This window comes from Canis lupus, chromosome 13, assembly GCF_011100685.1.
Source record: "Canis lupus familiaris isolate Mischka breed German Shepherd chromosome 13, alternate assembly UU_Cfam_GSD_1.0, whole genome shotgun sequence".
NCBI classification, from domain to species: Eukaryota; Metazoa; Chordata; class Mammalia; order Carnivora; family Canidae; genus Canis; species Canis lupus.
The window spans coordinates 43,418,140-43,434,906 of NC_049234.1; positions in this window are offsets into that span (position 1 = coordinate 43,418,140).

The following is a 16,767-nucleotide window of genomic DNA, read 5'->3' on the forward strand; positions in this document are numbered from 1 at the left end:
ATGATTGAAAAGAGCTGGTATTTTACTATATGAAGAAGTCTTGCAGTTTAGTAAGACAAGAATGTCAGTCAAAAAAACAGATGAAAGAAAAAACAGATCATACACACACATTCATTTAATAGGATCTTATTTAAAAATATTAGATACTATTGACAACCAAAGAAATGAAAATTAACATGCAAATTACATGGCATTTTTCTCTCAGTGTTTTTTTTCCTTTTTTTAATTTTTAAGTAATCTCTACATCCAACATGGGGCTTGAACTTACAATCCCAAGACGGAGTCTCATGCTCTACTGACTGAGCCTGCCAGGTGTCCCTCATTTCTCAGTTTTGCTTCTTAAAAATTAGATTACTAAGAGGGATTAAAGTATACTGAACTCCATATAATGCTAAAACTGCTATGCACAACTGGTAGAAGCTGGCAAAAATTTTTTAAACAGCATTTTGATTATATATATAATATATATATATTATATATATATCAAAAGCTTAAAAATGGTTATACCCAGTTATTTCTCTCATAAAACTCAAAAATATCTAAAGTGAAGATTCAAAATGTATATAAAATGCTGCTTAGTATGGTATCATTTCTAATACCAGCAACAAAGGAGAAATATATATGTCTAACAAGAGAAATGACTTAATTAGATTCTGGATAGGTGACTCTCATCATGCAAGCTTACCAAGAATAAAAAAAAAGTGCATTTAGCTAATAAATGTTCTACCTCATAGAGGGTTAAGAATATCAAATAAATACACAAAAAAACTTTGGAACAGTGCATGGTGCATGATAATAATAAACATTAACCATTATAACTTAATAATTATTATGTATTAATACTAAAAGCTTATTCACTGGCAAACTTGCAACTGAAAATTTTTTAAAAGATTTTATTTATTCATGATCGACACACAAAGAGAGAGGCAGAGACACAGGCAGAGGGAAAAGCAGGTTCCCTTGATCCCAGGACCCCAGGGTCACGCCCTGAGCTGAAGGCAGACGCTCAATCACTGGGCCATGCAGGCACCCCTGCAATTGAAATTTTTATCACTTTCTACTACTAACTAGATAGAGTGGCAGAGAGGTAAGGAGTTGCAAGAGTCAAGGCTCTGAAATCAAACAAATGGAAATAATAAAAAGATCACATGTTTTAGGGAGAGATTTAAAGACATAATACATTTGTGCATTTGTGCAAGAGTACATTGTGGGGACTAAAACATTTTAGTACTCAAATGAAAGCTAGATTTCCATCATTTTTATCAACAAAAGATACTACAAATGAATGTACTAAATGTATTTATTTTTACTGTGGAAAATTTTTTAAAAAGATAGAAGTAATAAGAAAATGAACTCTCAGAATTCTAAGCATTTAGTTTTCAACAAATGGCTATTCTTGATTCATTTATACACCCACCCTCAATACACACACTGGATTACTTTGCAGGAAATTCTAGATGGTCTTTTCTTTATAAATGTCTCAGGATATAGCTCTAAAACATGAGTATTCTTTTATTTTTAACATAACCCAAATATTATCACATCTAAAAAAATTCTTTAAAAATCACATGTCTGGTCAGTGTTCAAATTTCCTATTGTCTCATATAGATTTTGTTTCTTTGAATCAAGATCCAAGGAAGGTCCATATACCACTTTTGCCTCAAGTTTAATGTAATATGTTAAACTTCCTATCCACTCCCTCTTTTTCTTTCTTTGCCATTTATTTGCAGAGGTAACTGTATATTTGTCCAAGAGTTTTTCAGTCTCGATTTTGCTTATTGCAGCCCAAAACATTCCTGTCTCTTTACTTCCTGTTAATTGGTGGTTAAATTTATATCCAACTTTGTTATTTTTGGAAAGAGTTGTTCATAGATGGTGACTGTACTCTCACCAGTAGGTATAGAATGTTTGATTTTTTTTTTTTTTTGTGAGGTTAAGTAGTCACTAATTATCATAGCTTAGATCTATCCACCTGTTCTTTCATTTGAATGGCAATATTCTAATTCTCATTTTTTTCTTTATTACCTAGAATAATATGAAAAGAAACTTCTCACCATTTGTTCATATTTCATTAGAATTCAATTGGAAGAGGGAGGATGAATGCTAGCTTCTTTTCCTTATATGTATTCCAATTTTTGAAATAATAAGATGATTTCCTAATATCCTTTGAAGGGAACAGTTGATTCCATCTTAAGAGTTTCTCTACCTCTCGCAGAGGAATACGTAAGCTATCACAGGTACCAGCCAGCACAAGCCTGCTGGTCTTCCCTCACCAGAGGTCTGTATGCCAGGCCTGCAGGACTCTAAGCTCAGAGATGCCAACACCACCAAACAGTGCCCCCCCTTCGGAGGCCGAGGCACCAGTTCTGTCAATGGCTTCTTTATGCCAAGGTCTAAAACTGCAACTTTTCTTCTTTGTTTTCCTGGTCATGGTGGTTATTGTTTCCTATAGTTACTCCCCATGCGACACTTTAGCGTTCCCACTTTCTTCTGGTTATAAGATTTCATTTTTTAAAACATTTGAATCTCAGAACAGTCCTGTGAATAGTGCTGGAAATGCAATCAGTTTCATCTATTTTTCCTATAGTTTAACTAGTGAAGCCCAACAATACTTGTTAAAAACTCCAGGTTTTTCTGGATAATGTTTGTTCTTCCAAACGTATTGTATAATCAACGTGTCAAGCTCCAGACAAAAGGATAAAGGCAGCATTTAAGACAACAGGGAACAACTTCCTGAGGTCGTTGGAGTGAAGAAGCGTTGCTGTCCTGACATTCAAAGGAAGCAGAGGCAAAACAGAAAGGCTGGCGGCCTCTCTCTTCCCTCCCAAGCCCCAGTCCTGCGGTAGCGCCCCCGACAGGCAGAGACTTCCTGAAGCCAGTGCAGGAACAGAAATGTGGTTAGTAGAGGTCCAGACTGCAAATCACAAACACATGGGTGGGTTTTGAAACGGAGACACAGAAGTTTAATAACTGGCTGTTTACAGTCTTTTCCTCTTATAAAAGGATTGCCATCAATAGCATTCAGCACACGACTCTGCATACTTGCTGGCGCCTTTTGAGATACCTAGAAAGGAGACTGCTGGTCAAAGAATAAATCTAGACTATTGACCAATTCTCCTCCAGGGAGATTTACCATTTTGTATTCCCAACAGCAACGCTTGCCAGAGCCAGTTTTCCTTCAGTTTCATCAACATATAGTTACACTTTGGGATTTTTGCCAATCTGATTGGTGAGAAAACAGTATTTCGGTTTAGCTTTAATTAGCACATGTCTCTTATTATGGAGAGTCGTGAATATTTTCATAGATCTATGAGCTGTTTGCATTTCTTTTTTGGTGAACTATCTGTTCATATTTCTTTGCCCCTTTGTATTTTGCCTCTCTGCCTTCAGAAGGCTTTTACATATTAGAGATAGTAACTAAACTGACATAATTTTCGAACGCTTTTTCATCTTAGCCATTATGTTTCTTAGTTTGTTTTGGGGGGTTTTTTGCAATGCAAATGCAGTATTTTACTATGCTTAAATTTACCAGTATTTTTATTATTGCATCTGGATTTCGACTGATATTTGGAATATTTTCCTCATTTTCATGTTATAAATTCCCCCAGGTTTTCTTCTTGCTTTATAGTCTTTTTGTATTAAAACTCTAACCATTAGAATCTTGCCCACAATGTCAGAAATGGATACAATTTTATCTGTCTTCTTTATGGTTAACCAGTTTCTTCCAACACTACTTATTAAAAGTTCATCCTCTCCCCACTGTTTAAATGCTGCCTTTATCATATATTAAATTTCCATATGCATTAAGATTGACTTATGGATTTACCTCTTCTATTGGTCTGGCTTCCATTTGTACACACAGCATAATGATTCAGAAGTCTATTATAGACTCTGGAAAATGTTTTAATAACTAAGAGAGTCAGTCACTACTTCTGGAATTTTCACGTTCTCATTATTATTTGCTCTGTTGAATGAATTTTATAATTAATTTGCCAAGCTCCAAAGAAAAACAGCTTATTCACATCTTCTTGGAAAAGCTTTAATGTTATAAATTATCTCAGGGAAGACTGAATTCTATATGACATTGAGACTCTCTGTCCAAGAATATAGCATGCTTTCATTCGTTTAAATAGACACACACATTTGTTGCACGTAAATTTATATATAGGTATTCTGTTTTTCTTTTGTAACTGGAACTGTCTCATCCATAGAATTTTTTTTTTTTTTTTTTTTTTTTTTATTGGTGTTCAATTTACTAACATACAGAATAACACCCAGTGCCCGTCACCCATACACTCCCACCCCCCGCCCTCCTCCCCTTCTACCACCCCTAGTTCGTTTCCCAGAGTTAGCAGTCTTTACGTTCTGTCTCCCTTTCTGATATTTCCCACACATTTCTTCTCCCTTCCCTTATTTTCCCTTTCACTATTATTTATATTCCCCAAATGAATGAGAACATATAATGTTTGTCCTTCTCCGACTGACTTACTTCACTCAGCATAATACCCTCCAGTTCCATCCACGTTGAAGCAAATGGTGGGTATTTGTCATTTCTAATAGCTGAGTAATATTCCATTGTATACATAAACCACATCTTCTTTATCCATTCATCTTTCGTTGGACACCGAGGCTCCTTCCACAGTTTGGCTATAGTGGCCATTGCTGCTATAAACATTGGGGTGCAGGTGTCCCGGCGTTTCATTGCATTTGTATCTTTGGGGTAAATCCCCAACAGTGCAATTGCTGGGTCGTAGGGCAGGTATATTTTTAACTGTTTGAGGAACCTCCACACAGTTTTCCAGAGTGGCTGCACCAGTTCACATTCCCACCAACAGTGTAAGAGGGTTCCCTTTTCTCCGCATCCTCTCCAACATTTGTTGTTTCCTGCCTTGTTAATTTTCCCCATTCTCACTGGTGTGAGGTGGTATCTCATTGTAGTTTTGATTTGTATTTCCCTGATGGCAAGTGATGCAGAGCATTTTCTCATATGCATGTTGGCCATGTCTATGTCTTCCTCTGTGAGATTTCTGTTCATGTCTTTTGCCCATTTCATGATTGGATTGTTTGTTTCTTTGGTGTTGAGTTTAATAAGTTCTTTATAGATCTTGGAAACTAGCCCTTTATCTGATATGTCATTTGCAAATATCTTCTCCCATTCTGTAGGTTGTCTTTTAGTTTTGTTGACTGTATCCTTTGCTGTGCAAAAGCTTCTTATCTTGATGAAGTCCCAATAGTTCATTTTTGCTTTTGTTTCTTTTGCCTTTGTGGATGTATCTTGCAAGAAGTTACTATGGCCGAGTTCAAAAAGGGTGTTGCCTGTGTTCTTCTCTAGGATTTGGATGGAATCTTGTCTCACATTTAGATCTTTCATCCATTTTGAGTTTAGCTTTGTGTATGGTGTAAGAGAGTGGTCTAGTTTCGTTCTTCTGCATGTGGATGTCCAATTTTCCCAGCACCATTTATTGAAGAGACTGTCTTTCTTCCAATGGATAGTCTTTCCTCCTTTATCAAATATTAGTTGCCCATAAAGTTCAGGGTCCACTTCTGGATTCTCTATTCTGTTCCACTGATCTATGTGTCTGTTTTTGTGCCAGTACCACACTGTCTTGATGACCACAGCTTTGTAGTACAACCTGAAATCTGGCATTGTGATGCCCCCAGATATGGTTTTCTTTTTTAAAATTCCCCTGGCTATTCGGGGTCTTTTCTGATTCCACACAAATCTTAAAATAATTTGTTCTAACTCTCTGAAGAAAGTCCATGGTGTTTTGATAGGGATTGCATTAAACGTGTATATTGCCCTGGGTAACATTGACATTTTCACAATATTAATTCTGCCAATCCATGAGCATGGAATATTTTTCCATCTCTTTGTGTCTTCCTCAATTTCTTTCAGAAGTGTTCTATAGTTTTGAGGGTATAGATCCTTTACATCTTTGGTGAGGTTTATTCCTAGGTATCTTATGCTTTTGGGTGCAATTGTAAATGGGATTGACTCCTTAATTTCTCTTTCTTCAGTCTCATTGTTAGTGTATAGAAATGCCACTGACTTCTGGGCATTGATTTTGTATCCTGCCACGCTACCGAATTGCTGTATGAGTTCTAGCAATCTTGGGGTGGAGACTTTTGGGTTTTCTATGTAGAGTATCATGTCATCGGCGAAGAGGGAGAGTTTGACTTCTTCTTTGCCAATTTGAATGCCTTTAATGTCTTTTTGTTGTCTGATTGCTGAGGCTAGGACTTCCAGTACTATGTTGAATAGCAGTGGTGAGAGTGGACATCCCTGTCTTGTTCCTGATCTTAGGGGAAAGGCTCCCAGTGCTTCCCCATTGAGAATGATATTTGCTGTGGGCTTTTCATAGATGGCTTTTAAGATGTCGAGGAATGTTCCCTCTATCCCTACACTCTGAAGAGTTTTGATCAGGAATGGATGCTGTATTTTGTCAAATGCTTTCTCTGCATCCAATGAGAGGATCATATGGTTCTTGGTTTTTCTCTTGCTGATATGATGAATCACATTGATTGTTTTACGGGTGTTGAACCAGCCTTGTGTCCCAGGGATAAATCCTACTTGGTCATGGTGAATAATTTTCTTAATGTACTGTTGGATCCTATTGGCCAGTATCTTGTTGAGAATTTTTGCATCCATGTTCATCAGGGATATTGGTCTGTAATTCTCCTTTTTGGTGGGGTCTTTGTCTGGCTTTGGAATTAAGGTGATGCTGGCTTCATAGAACGAATTTGGAAGTACTCCATCTCTTTCTATCTTTCCAAACAGCTTTAGGAGAATAGGTATGATTTCTTCTTTAAACGTTTGATAAAATTCTCCTGGGAAGCCATCTGGCCCTGGACTCTTGTGTCTTGGGAGGTTTTTGATGACTGCTTCAATTTCCTCCCTGGTTATTGGCCTGTTCAGGTTTTCTATTTCTTCCTGTTCCAGTTTTGGTAGTTTGTGGCTTTCCAGGAATGCGTCCATTTCTTCTAGATTGCCTAATTTATTGGCGTATAGCTGTTCATAATATGTTTTTAAAATCGTTTGTATTTCCTTGGTGTTGGTAGTGATCTCTCCTTTCTCATTCATGATTTTATTAATTTGAGTCTTCTCTCTCTTCTTTTTAATAAGGCTGGCTAATGGTTTATCTATCTTATTAATTCTTTCAAAGAACCAACTCCTGGTTCTGTTGATCTGTTCCACAGTTCTTCTGGTCTCGATTTCGTTGAGTTCTGCTCGAATCTTTATTAACTCCCTTCTTCTCTTGGGTGTAGGATCTATTTGCTGTTTTTTCTCTAGCTCCTTTATGTGTAAGGTTAGCTTTTGTATTTGAGTTCTTTCCAGTTTTTGAATGGATGCTTGTATTGCGATGTATTTCCCCCTTAGGACTGCTTTTGCTGCATCCCAAAGATTTTGAACGGTTGTATCTTCATTCTCATTAGTTTCCATGAATCTTTTTAATTCTTCCTTAATTTCTTGGTTGACCCTTTTATCTTTTAGCAGGATGGTCCTTAACCTCCATGTGTTTGAGGTCCTTCCAAACTTCTTGTTGTGATTTAGTTCTAATTTCAAGGCATTATGGTCCGAGAATATGCAGGGGACAATCCCAATCTTTTGGTATCGGTTCAGACCCGATTTGTGACCCAATATGTGGTCTATTCTGGAGAAAGTTCCATGTGCGCTTGAGAAGAATGTGTATTCAGTTGAGTTTGGATGTAAAGTTCTGTAGATATCTGTGAAATCCATCTGGTCCAGTGTATCATTTAAAGCTCTCGTTTCTTTGGAGATGTTTTGCTTAGAAGACCTATCGAGTATAGAAAGAGCTAGATTGAAGTCACCAAGTATAAGTGTATTATTATCTAAGTATTTCTTCACTTTGGTTAATAATTGATTTATATATTTGGCAGCTCCCACATTCGGAGCATATATATTGAGGATTGTTAAGTCCTCTTGTTGAATAGATCCTTTAAGTATGATATAGTGTCCCTCTTCATCTCTCACTACAGTCTTTGGGGTAAATTTTAGTTTATCTGATATAAGGATGGCTACCCCTGCTTTCTTTTGAGGACCATTCGAATGGTAAATGGTTCTCCAACCTTTTATTTTCAGGCTGTAGGGGTCCTTCTGTCTAAAATGAGTCTCTTGTAGATAGCAAATAGATGGGTCCTGCTTTTTTATCCAGTCTGAAACCCTGCACCTTTTGATGGGGTCATTAAGCCCGTTCACATTCAGAGTTACTATTGAGAGATATGAGTTTAGTGTCATCATGATATCTATTCAGTCTTTGTTTTTGTGGACTGTTCCACTGAACTTCTTCTTAAAGGGGAATTTTAAGAGGCCCCCTTAAAATTTCTTGCAGAGCTGGTTTGGAGGTCACATATTCTTTTAGTTGCTGCCTGTCTTGGAAGCTCTTTATCTCTCCTTCCATTTTGAATGAGAGCCTTGCTGGATAAAGTATTCTTGGTTGCATGTTCTTCTCATTTAGGACCCTGAATATATCCTGCCAGCCCTTTCTGGCCTGCCAGGTCTCTGTGGAGAGGTCTGCTGTTACCCTAATACTCCTCCCCATAAAAGTCAGGGATTTCTTGTCTCTTGCTGCTTTAAGGATCTTCTCTTTATCTTTGGAATTTGCAAGCTTCACAATTAAATGTCGAGGTGTTGAACGGTTTTTATTGATTTTAGGGGGGGATCTCTCTATTTCCTGGATCTGAATGCCTGTTTCCCTTCCCAGATTAGGAAAGTTTTCAGCTAGAATTTGTTCAAATACATATTCTGGCCCTCTGTCCCTTTCGGCGCCCTCGGGAACCCCAATTAAACGTAGGTTTTTCTTTCTCAGGCTGTCGTTTATTTCCCTTAATCTATCTTCATGGTCTTTTAATTGTCTCTTTTTTCCTCAGTTTCCCTCTTTGCTATCAACTTGTCTTCTAGGTCACTCACTCGTTCTTCCACCTCGTTAACCCTCGTCGTTAGGACTTCTAGTTTGGATTGCATCTCATTCAATTGATTTTTAATTTCTGCCTGATTAGCTCTAAATTCTGCAGTCATGAAGTCTCTTGAGTCCTTTATACTTTTTTCTAGAGCCACCAGTAGCTGTATAATAGTGCTTCTGAATTGGCTTTCTGACATTGAATTGTAATCCAGATTTTGTAACTCTGTGGGAGAGAGGACTGTTTCTGATTCTTTCTTTTGAGGTGAGGTTTTCCTTCTAGTCATTTTGCTCAGTGCAGAGTGGCCAAAAGCAAGTTGTATTGGGAAAAAGAGAAAAAGAGAGGAGAGAAAGAAGGAAAGAAAAGAGAAAGAGAAAAAAAAAGGGAAGAAAAAGAAAAAAACAAAAACGAAAAAAAAAAAAAAGAGAAAGAAAAAGAAAGGAGAAAAAAAGGGGATGGGGGAAGGAAACAAATCAAAAAGCAAAACAAAACAAAAACAAAAACAAAAACAAACAAACAAAAAAAGAACCACCGGGGAGTATCTTCTGATTCTGTGTACTTTAAGTCCCTTGGCTTCTCCTGGAAGTTGTCAGTCTAGCTGGTGTTCTGGGGGAGGGGCCTGTTGTGCTGATTTTCAGGTGTTAGCAGTTGGGGGAGCTGCTGTGCCCCTGCCTGGTGCAGGGCTCGGTGGGGGTTGTTTACCCCGTGAGGCTGCAGGAGGAACAGCCCCAGTGGCGGGGCAGCTCTGGAGCCCTGGATTCAGCTCCGGCAGGAACTCCGTCTGCAGGGCCTGGAGGCTCCGGGGCGGGGCCGCTGATCTGCTCAGCTGGGGCAGGAGCGTCCTTGCTGTCCTGGGCCCTCCCGGCCTCTGCCTGTCCCGGGGGAGGCGGGATCCTGGGCTGTGTCCCGGCGCCCTGTGCTCCGGAGCCTGCGCTGGTGGATTCGCGCTCCCGGGCCGCGCAGCCCCCTCCGCGGAGCCGCCGCCCGAGCCCCTCCGAGCTGCTCCTGGAACCGCGCAGCCCCCTCCGCACGGAGCCTCTTCCTCTGCCCGAGCCCCTCCGAGCTGCTCCCGGGGCCGCGCAGCCCCCTCCGCGGAGCCGCCGCCCGAGCCCCTTCAGCTGCTCCGGGTCCCGCCGGGTCCCGCCGTGCGCGCTGCAGCCCTTAGGGAGCTCGGCGCACTCTCCTGGGCGCGCAGTTGCTGTTACTGTCCCGGGGAGCCCGAGGGCATCCCCGCCCTCCTGGGTCCTGCTCCCACTCCCCACGAGCCCCTTTCCACCCGGGAAGGTCGGTGCAGCTCCTGCGTCTCCGGGACGGGGCTCTCCTGTCCTGGGGACACTCGCCCCGGCCTCAGCCCGGCTCCTCGCGGGGCCCCTCCCCCTTGGAGGCCTTTGTTCCTTTATTCCTTTTTCCCCGTCTTCCTACCTTGATAGATGCGCGAACTCTTCTCACTGTAGCATTCCAGCTGGTCTCTCTTTAAATCTCAGGCCGAATTCATAGATTTTCAGGATAATTTGAAGGTTTTCTAGGTAGTTTGGTGGAGACAGGTGATTTGGAGACCCTACTCTTCCGCCATCTTGCTCCTCCCCTAAAATCCATAGAATTTTTTGAAAGTTGATTTTAAGGTTTTATAATCTGATATCATCCTGGAATTATTTCCCCATTTTTTTTTTTTACTTTTCTACATATATAATTCTATCATCTGCAAATAGAATTCTTACTTTACAATTCTTATACCTTTGCATTTTTGCCTTTTATTAACTAATACATCTGATAAAAAATGTTAAATAGTAATAGAACATATTTGCCTTATGCCTGACATTAATCAGAAAGCCACTAATGCTTCCCCATTAGGTAAGATGCCCACTTTAGGGCTACAGGGGTGTGTGTGCTTGTGTGCGCTCACATGCATACAAATCAGATTTTTGTCATTGAAGCATAATAAATTTCAAATATTTTAAAATATGCATCTATGAACATAAGTATATGATTTATCTCTAGCTCTATTAATATAGCAATATTATCTCTAGCTCTATAATGGATTACATGGGTTTGTCAAAAATTCTCATCTGTACCCATACAGGATCTTTTTTTCTTTTTAATTGGAATAATCTCTTTACTTTCCCTACTTATTCCATGATAATTGATATGTTTCGACTTTATAACTTTTAGGATTAAAGGATACATTTTTATTCTGATAAATTTTGTTAGAAAATGATTCATCATATCTAGATTTTTCAACATATTTGCATAGAAGTATGCAGACTAATGTTATTTTTCCATATATATATCTAATATTTCCCCACACTTTTTAAAAATTAGTATGATTGATAGTGGTTGCTTTATGTGATTTCAAATAAGTGAGTTCACTATTGGATTAACTTATTAGTTCTTAATGTTTTGTAATATTTCAATTTTGGAGTTGATTTAATTCTTCTGCTTTGTGGTTTATATAGTTCTTTATAAAGTTTCTTTTTCTTTTACTAAGCGGTTGAGTGTTTCAATTTTCGTTTTTATTGTTACAGGTCTGTAAGTTTTCCTCCAGTACATAATTTAACTGTATATCAATCCTGGTATGTGGTATTCTATTTTTCAAGGTCTGAAATTTTGGTTTCCTCTTTGACTTAAGAGTTGTGTGATAGCTAATTTTATGTGTCAACTTGACTTGGCTATGGAGTGCCCAGATATATGTGGTCAAGCATTATTCTGAGTGTCTCTGTAAGGTTGTCTTAGGATGAGATTAACATTTGAATTTGTAGACTGATGGGACACGTGGGTGGCTCAGCGGTTGAGCATCTGCCTTCGGCTCAGCACATGATCCTGGAGTACCGGGATCAAGTCCCACATCAGGCTCCCCACATGGAGCCTGCTTCTCCCTCTGCCTATGTCTCTGCTTCTCTCTGTGTGTCTCTCATGAATAAATAAAATCTTTAAAAAAAATGAATTTCAGTAGACTGACTAAAGCAGAGTGCTCTCCCTAACATAGGTGGTTCTCATCCAATCAGTTGAAGGCCTGAGAAGAAAAAGTTTACCCTTTTGCAAAGAAAAAGGAATTTTTCCTTGTGGCTGTTTGATCTGAGGTATTGGTCATTTCTGGCTCTTGAACTTAGGCTGAAACACCTGCTTTCCTTGTGTCTTGAGACTGCTGACTTTCGGACTGGAATTTACATGTTGTATCTATTTTCAGAGCTTGAGACTTTAGCCTCCATAAGTGGATGAGTCAATCTATTCTTTGTAATAATCTCTCCTTCCCTCTCTCTCTGCTTAAATAGATGATAGGCAGTTAGATGATAGATAGATAGATAGATAGATAGATAGATAGATAGATAGATAGATAGATAAAGGGAAATATGCAGATATAAATAAAAGAACCATATGGATTATATTTTTCTGGATAGGCCTCATACAAATTGTTTATGATCTGTTCTTCCAGGTGGAAGGGGCTGTTTTATAATTTTGGAATGCTTTTGGTTTTAATTGCATTATGGTTATTCTATTTATATTATTTTTATCACATACACACAATCTTATTATTTCTGTAACCATCCTATTTGGGGGGAAAGGAGGAACCTGTTTTGGCTTGAGAAATGTGTAATTCTCTTTCCTGTTATTAACATTTCCTATCTCTCCTTAGTGTCTCCTATAACTACTGCTTTATGGAAGTTGTTGCTTTAGGGTGTAATAGACTGCCCTGGACTGTTTGCCTACACCGAACTGCTAAATCAGAGAGAAATAAACTTCTATTTTCTTGAGACTGCATTTTAGATCTCTTTCTTTAGCTTATTAGCCTTACTGTACCTAACTAATCACAGACAGACTTACCAAGTTTGATGCAGAGAGACTGGCTCAGTGACAGCTTGACAAAATGGTCAGTTCCAACTAATGCAAATAAAATGTGACACACATTTGGGAGTAATTCATAAAAGATGATTTCTGTTATTTTGCCACTGTCTTCCCTACAACTACTTAAAATTCTAATAATTATATTCCACAAACTAATTAATGATCTTGAATCCTGAGATTTATAACACAAGCCAGTAAGTTATTAATTTTAAATGAATAAAGAGTATAAAACATTTCTCTTAGTATATTTGGGCTGCTATAACAGAATACCATAGACTGGGTGGATTATAGGGAACAGAAGTGTATTTCTTGCAGTTCTAGAGGCCAGGAAGCTCAAGGTCAGGATGCTAGCAGATTCATCATCTGGTGAGAGCCCACATCTCAGTTCACAACCAGCCATTTCCTTGCTCTGTCTTCACATGGCAGAAAAGGCAAGTGAGTCTTCTGGGATCTCTTTTATTAGGATGCTAATTCCGTTTAAAAATTCCATTTACGAGGACTCTACCTTCCAAAAGGCCTCACCTCCAGATACCATCATACTGGTGATTAAGTTTCAACATGAATTCTGAAGGGACACAAGCATTCAATCTATAGCAACACTGTATTAGTTAATTGATGATATAAATGTGTAACACATAAGACCAAGCAAATAATCTGCTTAAAAATTGTATATAATACATTAGAAAAAGTAGTTGTGAAGAATATAAGATTTTCCTTCTCCTAAATGGAAACTTCCTCTTAGGAAGTTTACAATAGCATTATTGTTTCATTTTAACATAAGCAATCATCTTGAATTTCCTCATCGCTTAGGTAATAAGAATTGACCACTTTAAAATTGAGTAATATTTAGCAAAAACAGAAAACTCTTTTTTGTTGGTTATAGCTTTTAACTGGCCAAATTTTAATGTAGTCTGTTCCATTAATATGAAGTAAAATAATTATTTTTAATGTCACATTAGGAAAATAATAAGCACAGCTCAAAATTACCCATATTTCAGATAAATTATTTCAAAACTATGCTGAAAATTGAAATTTCACATATATGATGTGGGTAGTTTATGTAAAAGCAATTAATTTTGAGTAACATTTTTGAAATGAGTGTGAGGTCAAAGTCTTATCCTATTTCACTGGGGATAACCGCTTAGATTGCTTATTCAGTATTCTTGGGAAGTAATTTATAGTTCCTAGAACTGCAAAGTTTTCCTAGTACCACAATTTATAGATCATAAGAGTTAAGCAGACTTTGACAGGGTGGTGTATTACCTTAACCACCATTCTCATAATATCAGATGATGTAATAATAACGCAATATCTTGAATACTCTATTGCTACAGTAGTAACAATTAAAGACTCAAGCTCACAAATTATTTAGTAGGTAGGGAGAGGTAGGTATATAGCAAAGAGACAGAAATTGGAGTGAATTTAAGGTTTTTTTCTAGTACATATCCTTTATACATATAAACATTTGAATGTGTTTCACTGAGAGTGAAAGATGTTTGGCTAAATATAATGTACTTCAGACTGTGACGTAACTACAAGCCTATCGTAGCCTAAGATAAGCAAAAATATTTACAATATAGTTAACACCCTTGAAGTAAATATAAATTAGCATGTAGCTTATTAATCTTTAGTTATTTCCTTCAAAGCAGTTTGAGATATTTTACAAACAGTGTAATTACGTATGCTTAAAATACTTTCATAACACTTAAGACTTCTTAACCTACAAAATATGTATGATCCTGTTGCTTTATTTCCCTATTTTTTTTTTTAAAATCAAATCCTGACTACATCCATAGAAACTTGTCATATATCCCTCATTCAGCAAGTGTTGCAGCAGAAAAAGTTTAAAGGGGGCTTAATCTTAATACTGTCCTTAGTATATTGAGGAGTCCTATCATTACATAGGCTTGGAGAAAAAGAGGCTGGAACAGAAGAAGGGCAAAGAGAGAGAGGCATGAGGAGAAACTAAGAGACTGAGACATAGATACAGATGACAGAGACAAATATAAGATGAACACACGTATATAGGACAGAACATTCCATCTGATGTTCTGCTCAGTAGTTCGACATGCTCCTGAGTGGTTTCTCAGTTTCACTGAGCTCTCACAAAAGGGCACACCCTCACACTCTGTCCTGGACTGCACAATTATATGGGTCCTGCACACACCTTGGTAAATGTGTATTACATTCTATTTATAACAGAAAAGATTAAATGAATACTGAGTTTTATAATGAATTATTTTGTAATTAATTTTGATTATGTAATTTAAGATTTTACAATTTTGTAATTTAATTTTGAAAATAGTATTTTTTCTTTACAGGCTTATTTTAGAGCTCATTCCTACAACAGGAACACCCTGTTCACGTGACCCAAACTCCAAACAACAGTCTCAAAAAAAGAATTTTTGGAAATTATCCAAGTTTTGAACCAGAGCTAGCCTTTGCATTATCACAGTTAAACAACAGAGCTTTTTATATTAGGAAACATGGCATTAATATTTAGTATCTATCATATAAAACAATGCTATCCCTTAACCATTTACTAAAGGGCTAAAATCTTCCTCCTCCATAACACTTCCATCACTCATTCAGTTTACTAGATAAAAATTTACAAATGCTTATTAAGCATTTAATTCCATTTAATCTGCGAAGAATCTGTAAATCAGGTATTATTTCCCTCAATTTTAAATAAGAAAATGGGAGCAATGATCCAGATAGCTAAGGGGCAGAACTAGATTCTGAATATAGATCTTTCTGAATTCAAAGTCCATACTATTTTAGGAAGTTGTCTTTAAATGCAAAAATCTAGAAAGAACAACATTTACAAAGAGTGACAGGACATTGTTTTCAAAGCTGTATGTTTATTTCTATAGTTGGCATCATACTTACCATTTAAATGTTCTCATTTATGAAGTGGTTTTAAAACTCTCCTGCATGTATTATCTAATAAAATATCCATATACTTCTCTGTTGTTGTTGTTGTTGTTGTTGTTGTTGTTATATTTGTCAGACATCCATCAGTTACGGCTGTGTGCCTGATTGGAAGATCTTTCATTTCAAGAAAATGTGAAATGTTTCCATGGAGATCAGCTTGAGATAGCCTAGTGACGAGCTTCTTAGCTATAATTTCACATTGGTTTCTATGGTTTCCAGATAGGGGAAGAAAATGAAGTTGCAGATTTTTTTTTTTTTTTTTTGTAATGTAAAAGGTTATTGGAAAATAAGAGATACTGCTCAAATTAATGTCGTTCCCCCTCCAGGAAAGCAACTGCTGTTACTGCAAAACGAAGATGCATGTTGTACATCTCTGCACTTTTCTATATTGGTAACAAATGAGGAACTATTATGATATTTAAACAATTTCCAAAATTAGCAGAAACTTCTCTTAAAAGGGGTGAATTCATTGTTGCAATGTTTTAACAATGGGTACTAATAACTGGCTTGCAATCTCCACTTTTCTTGGATCACACATTTAAAGATGGCACACAGTGCCTCTGCTAAATCAGTTAAGGAATTGGTGAAAATTGACAGAGATATCTCTTTATTCATGGTTTATAACAGAAACCAGAATTTAGCAGTTCTTTAATATACTTGTCACCGTTACTAACTTATCTATAAGGCTGGGCTATGAAACAAGGACTAGTAAATACTGGATTTCATATTCAAATCTTATTTAAAATAGATGGACTTAAGTTAAGACTGATCAAACACCTATCACCCCCTTGGACCTATCCTCCAGCCTGACTCTTACTTACCAATCTTCTCAATAGTTGGCATGCAGCCACAGCATTTAGCTTTCTTTTTTCTTTTTTTTTCTTTTTCTTTTTTTTTTTTTTTTTTTTTTTTTTTTTTTTGCATTTAGTTTTCAAATATCCCATCACCACCTGGGATAAGATCAGGGTTGTCTTTTCTTAGAAAGTCTGTGAATTCCTCAATTCCTCATGGAGCAGTGGACCAGAAGCCAAGAGATCCGAACTCTGTTTCTATCTTCATTTTAAACTGATTTCC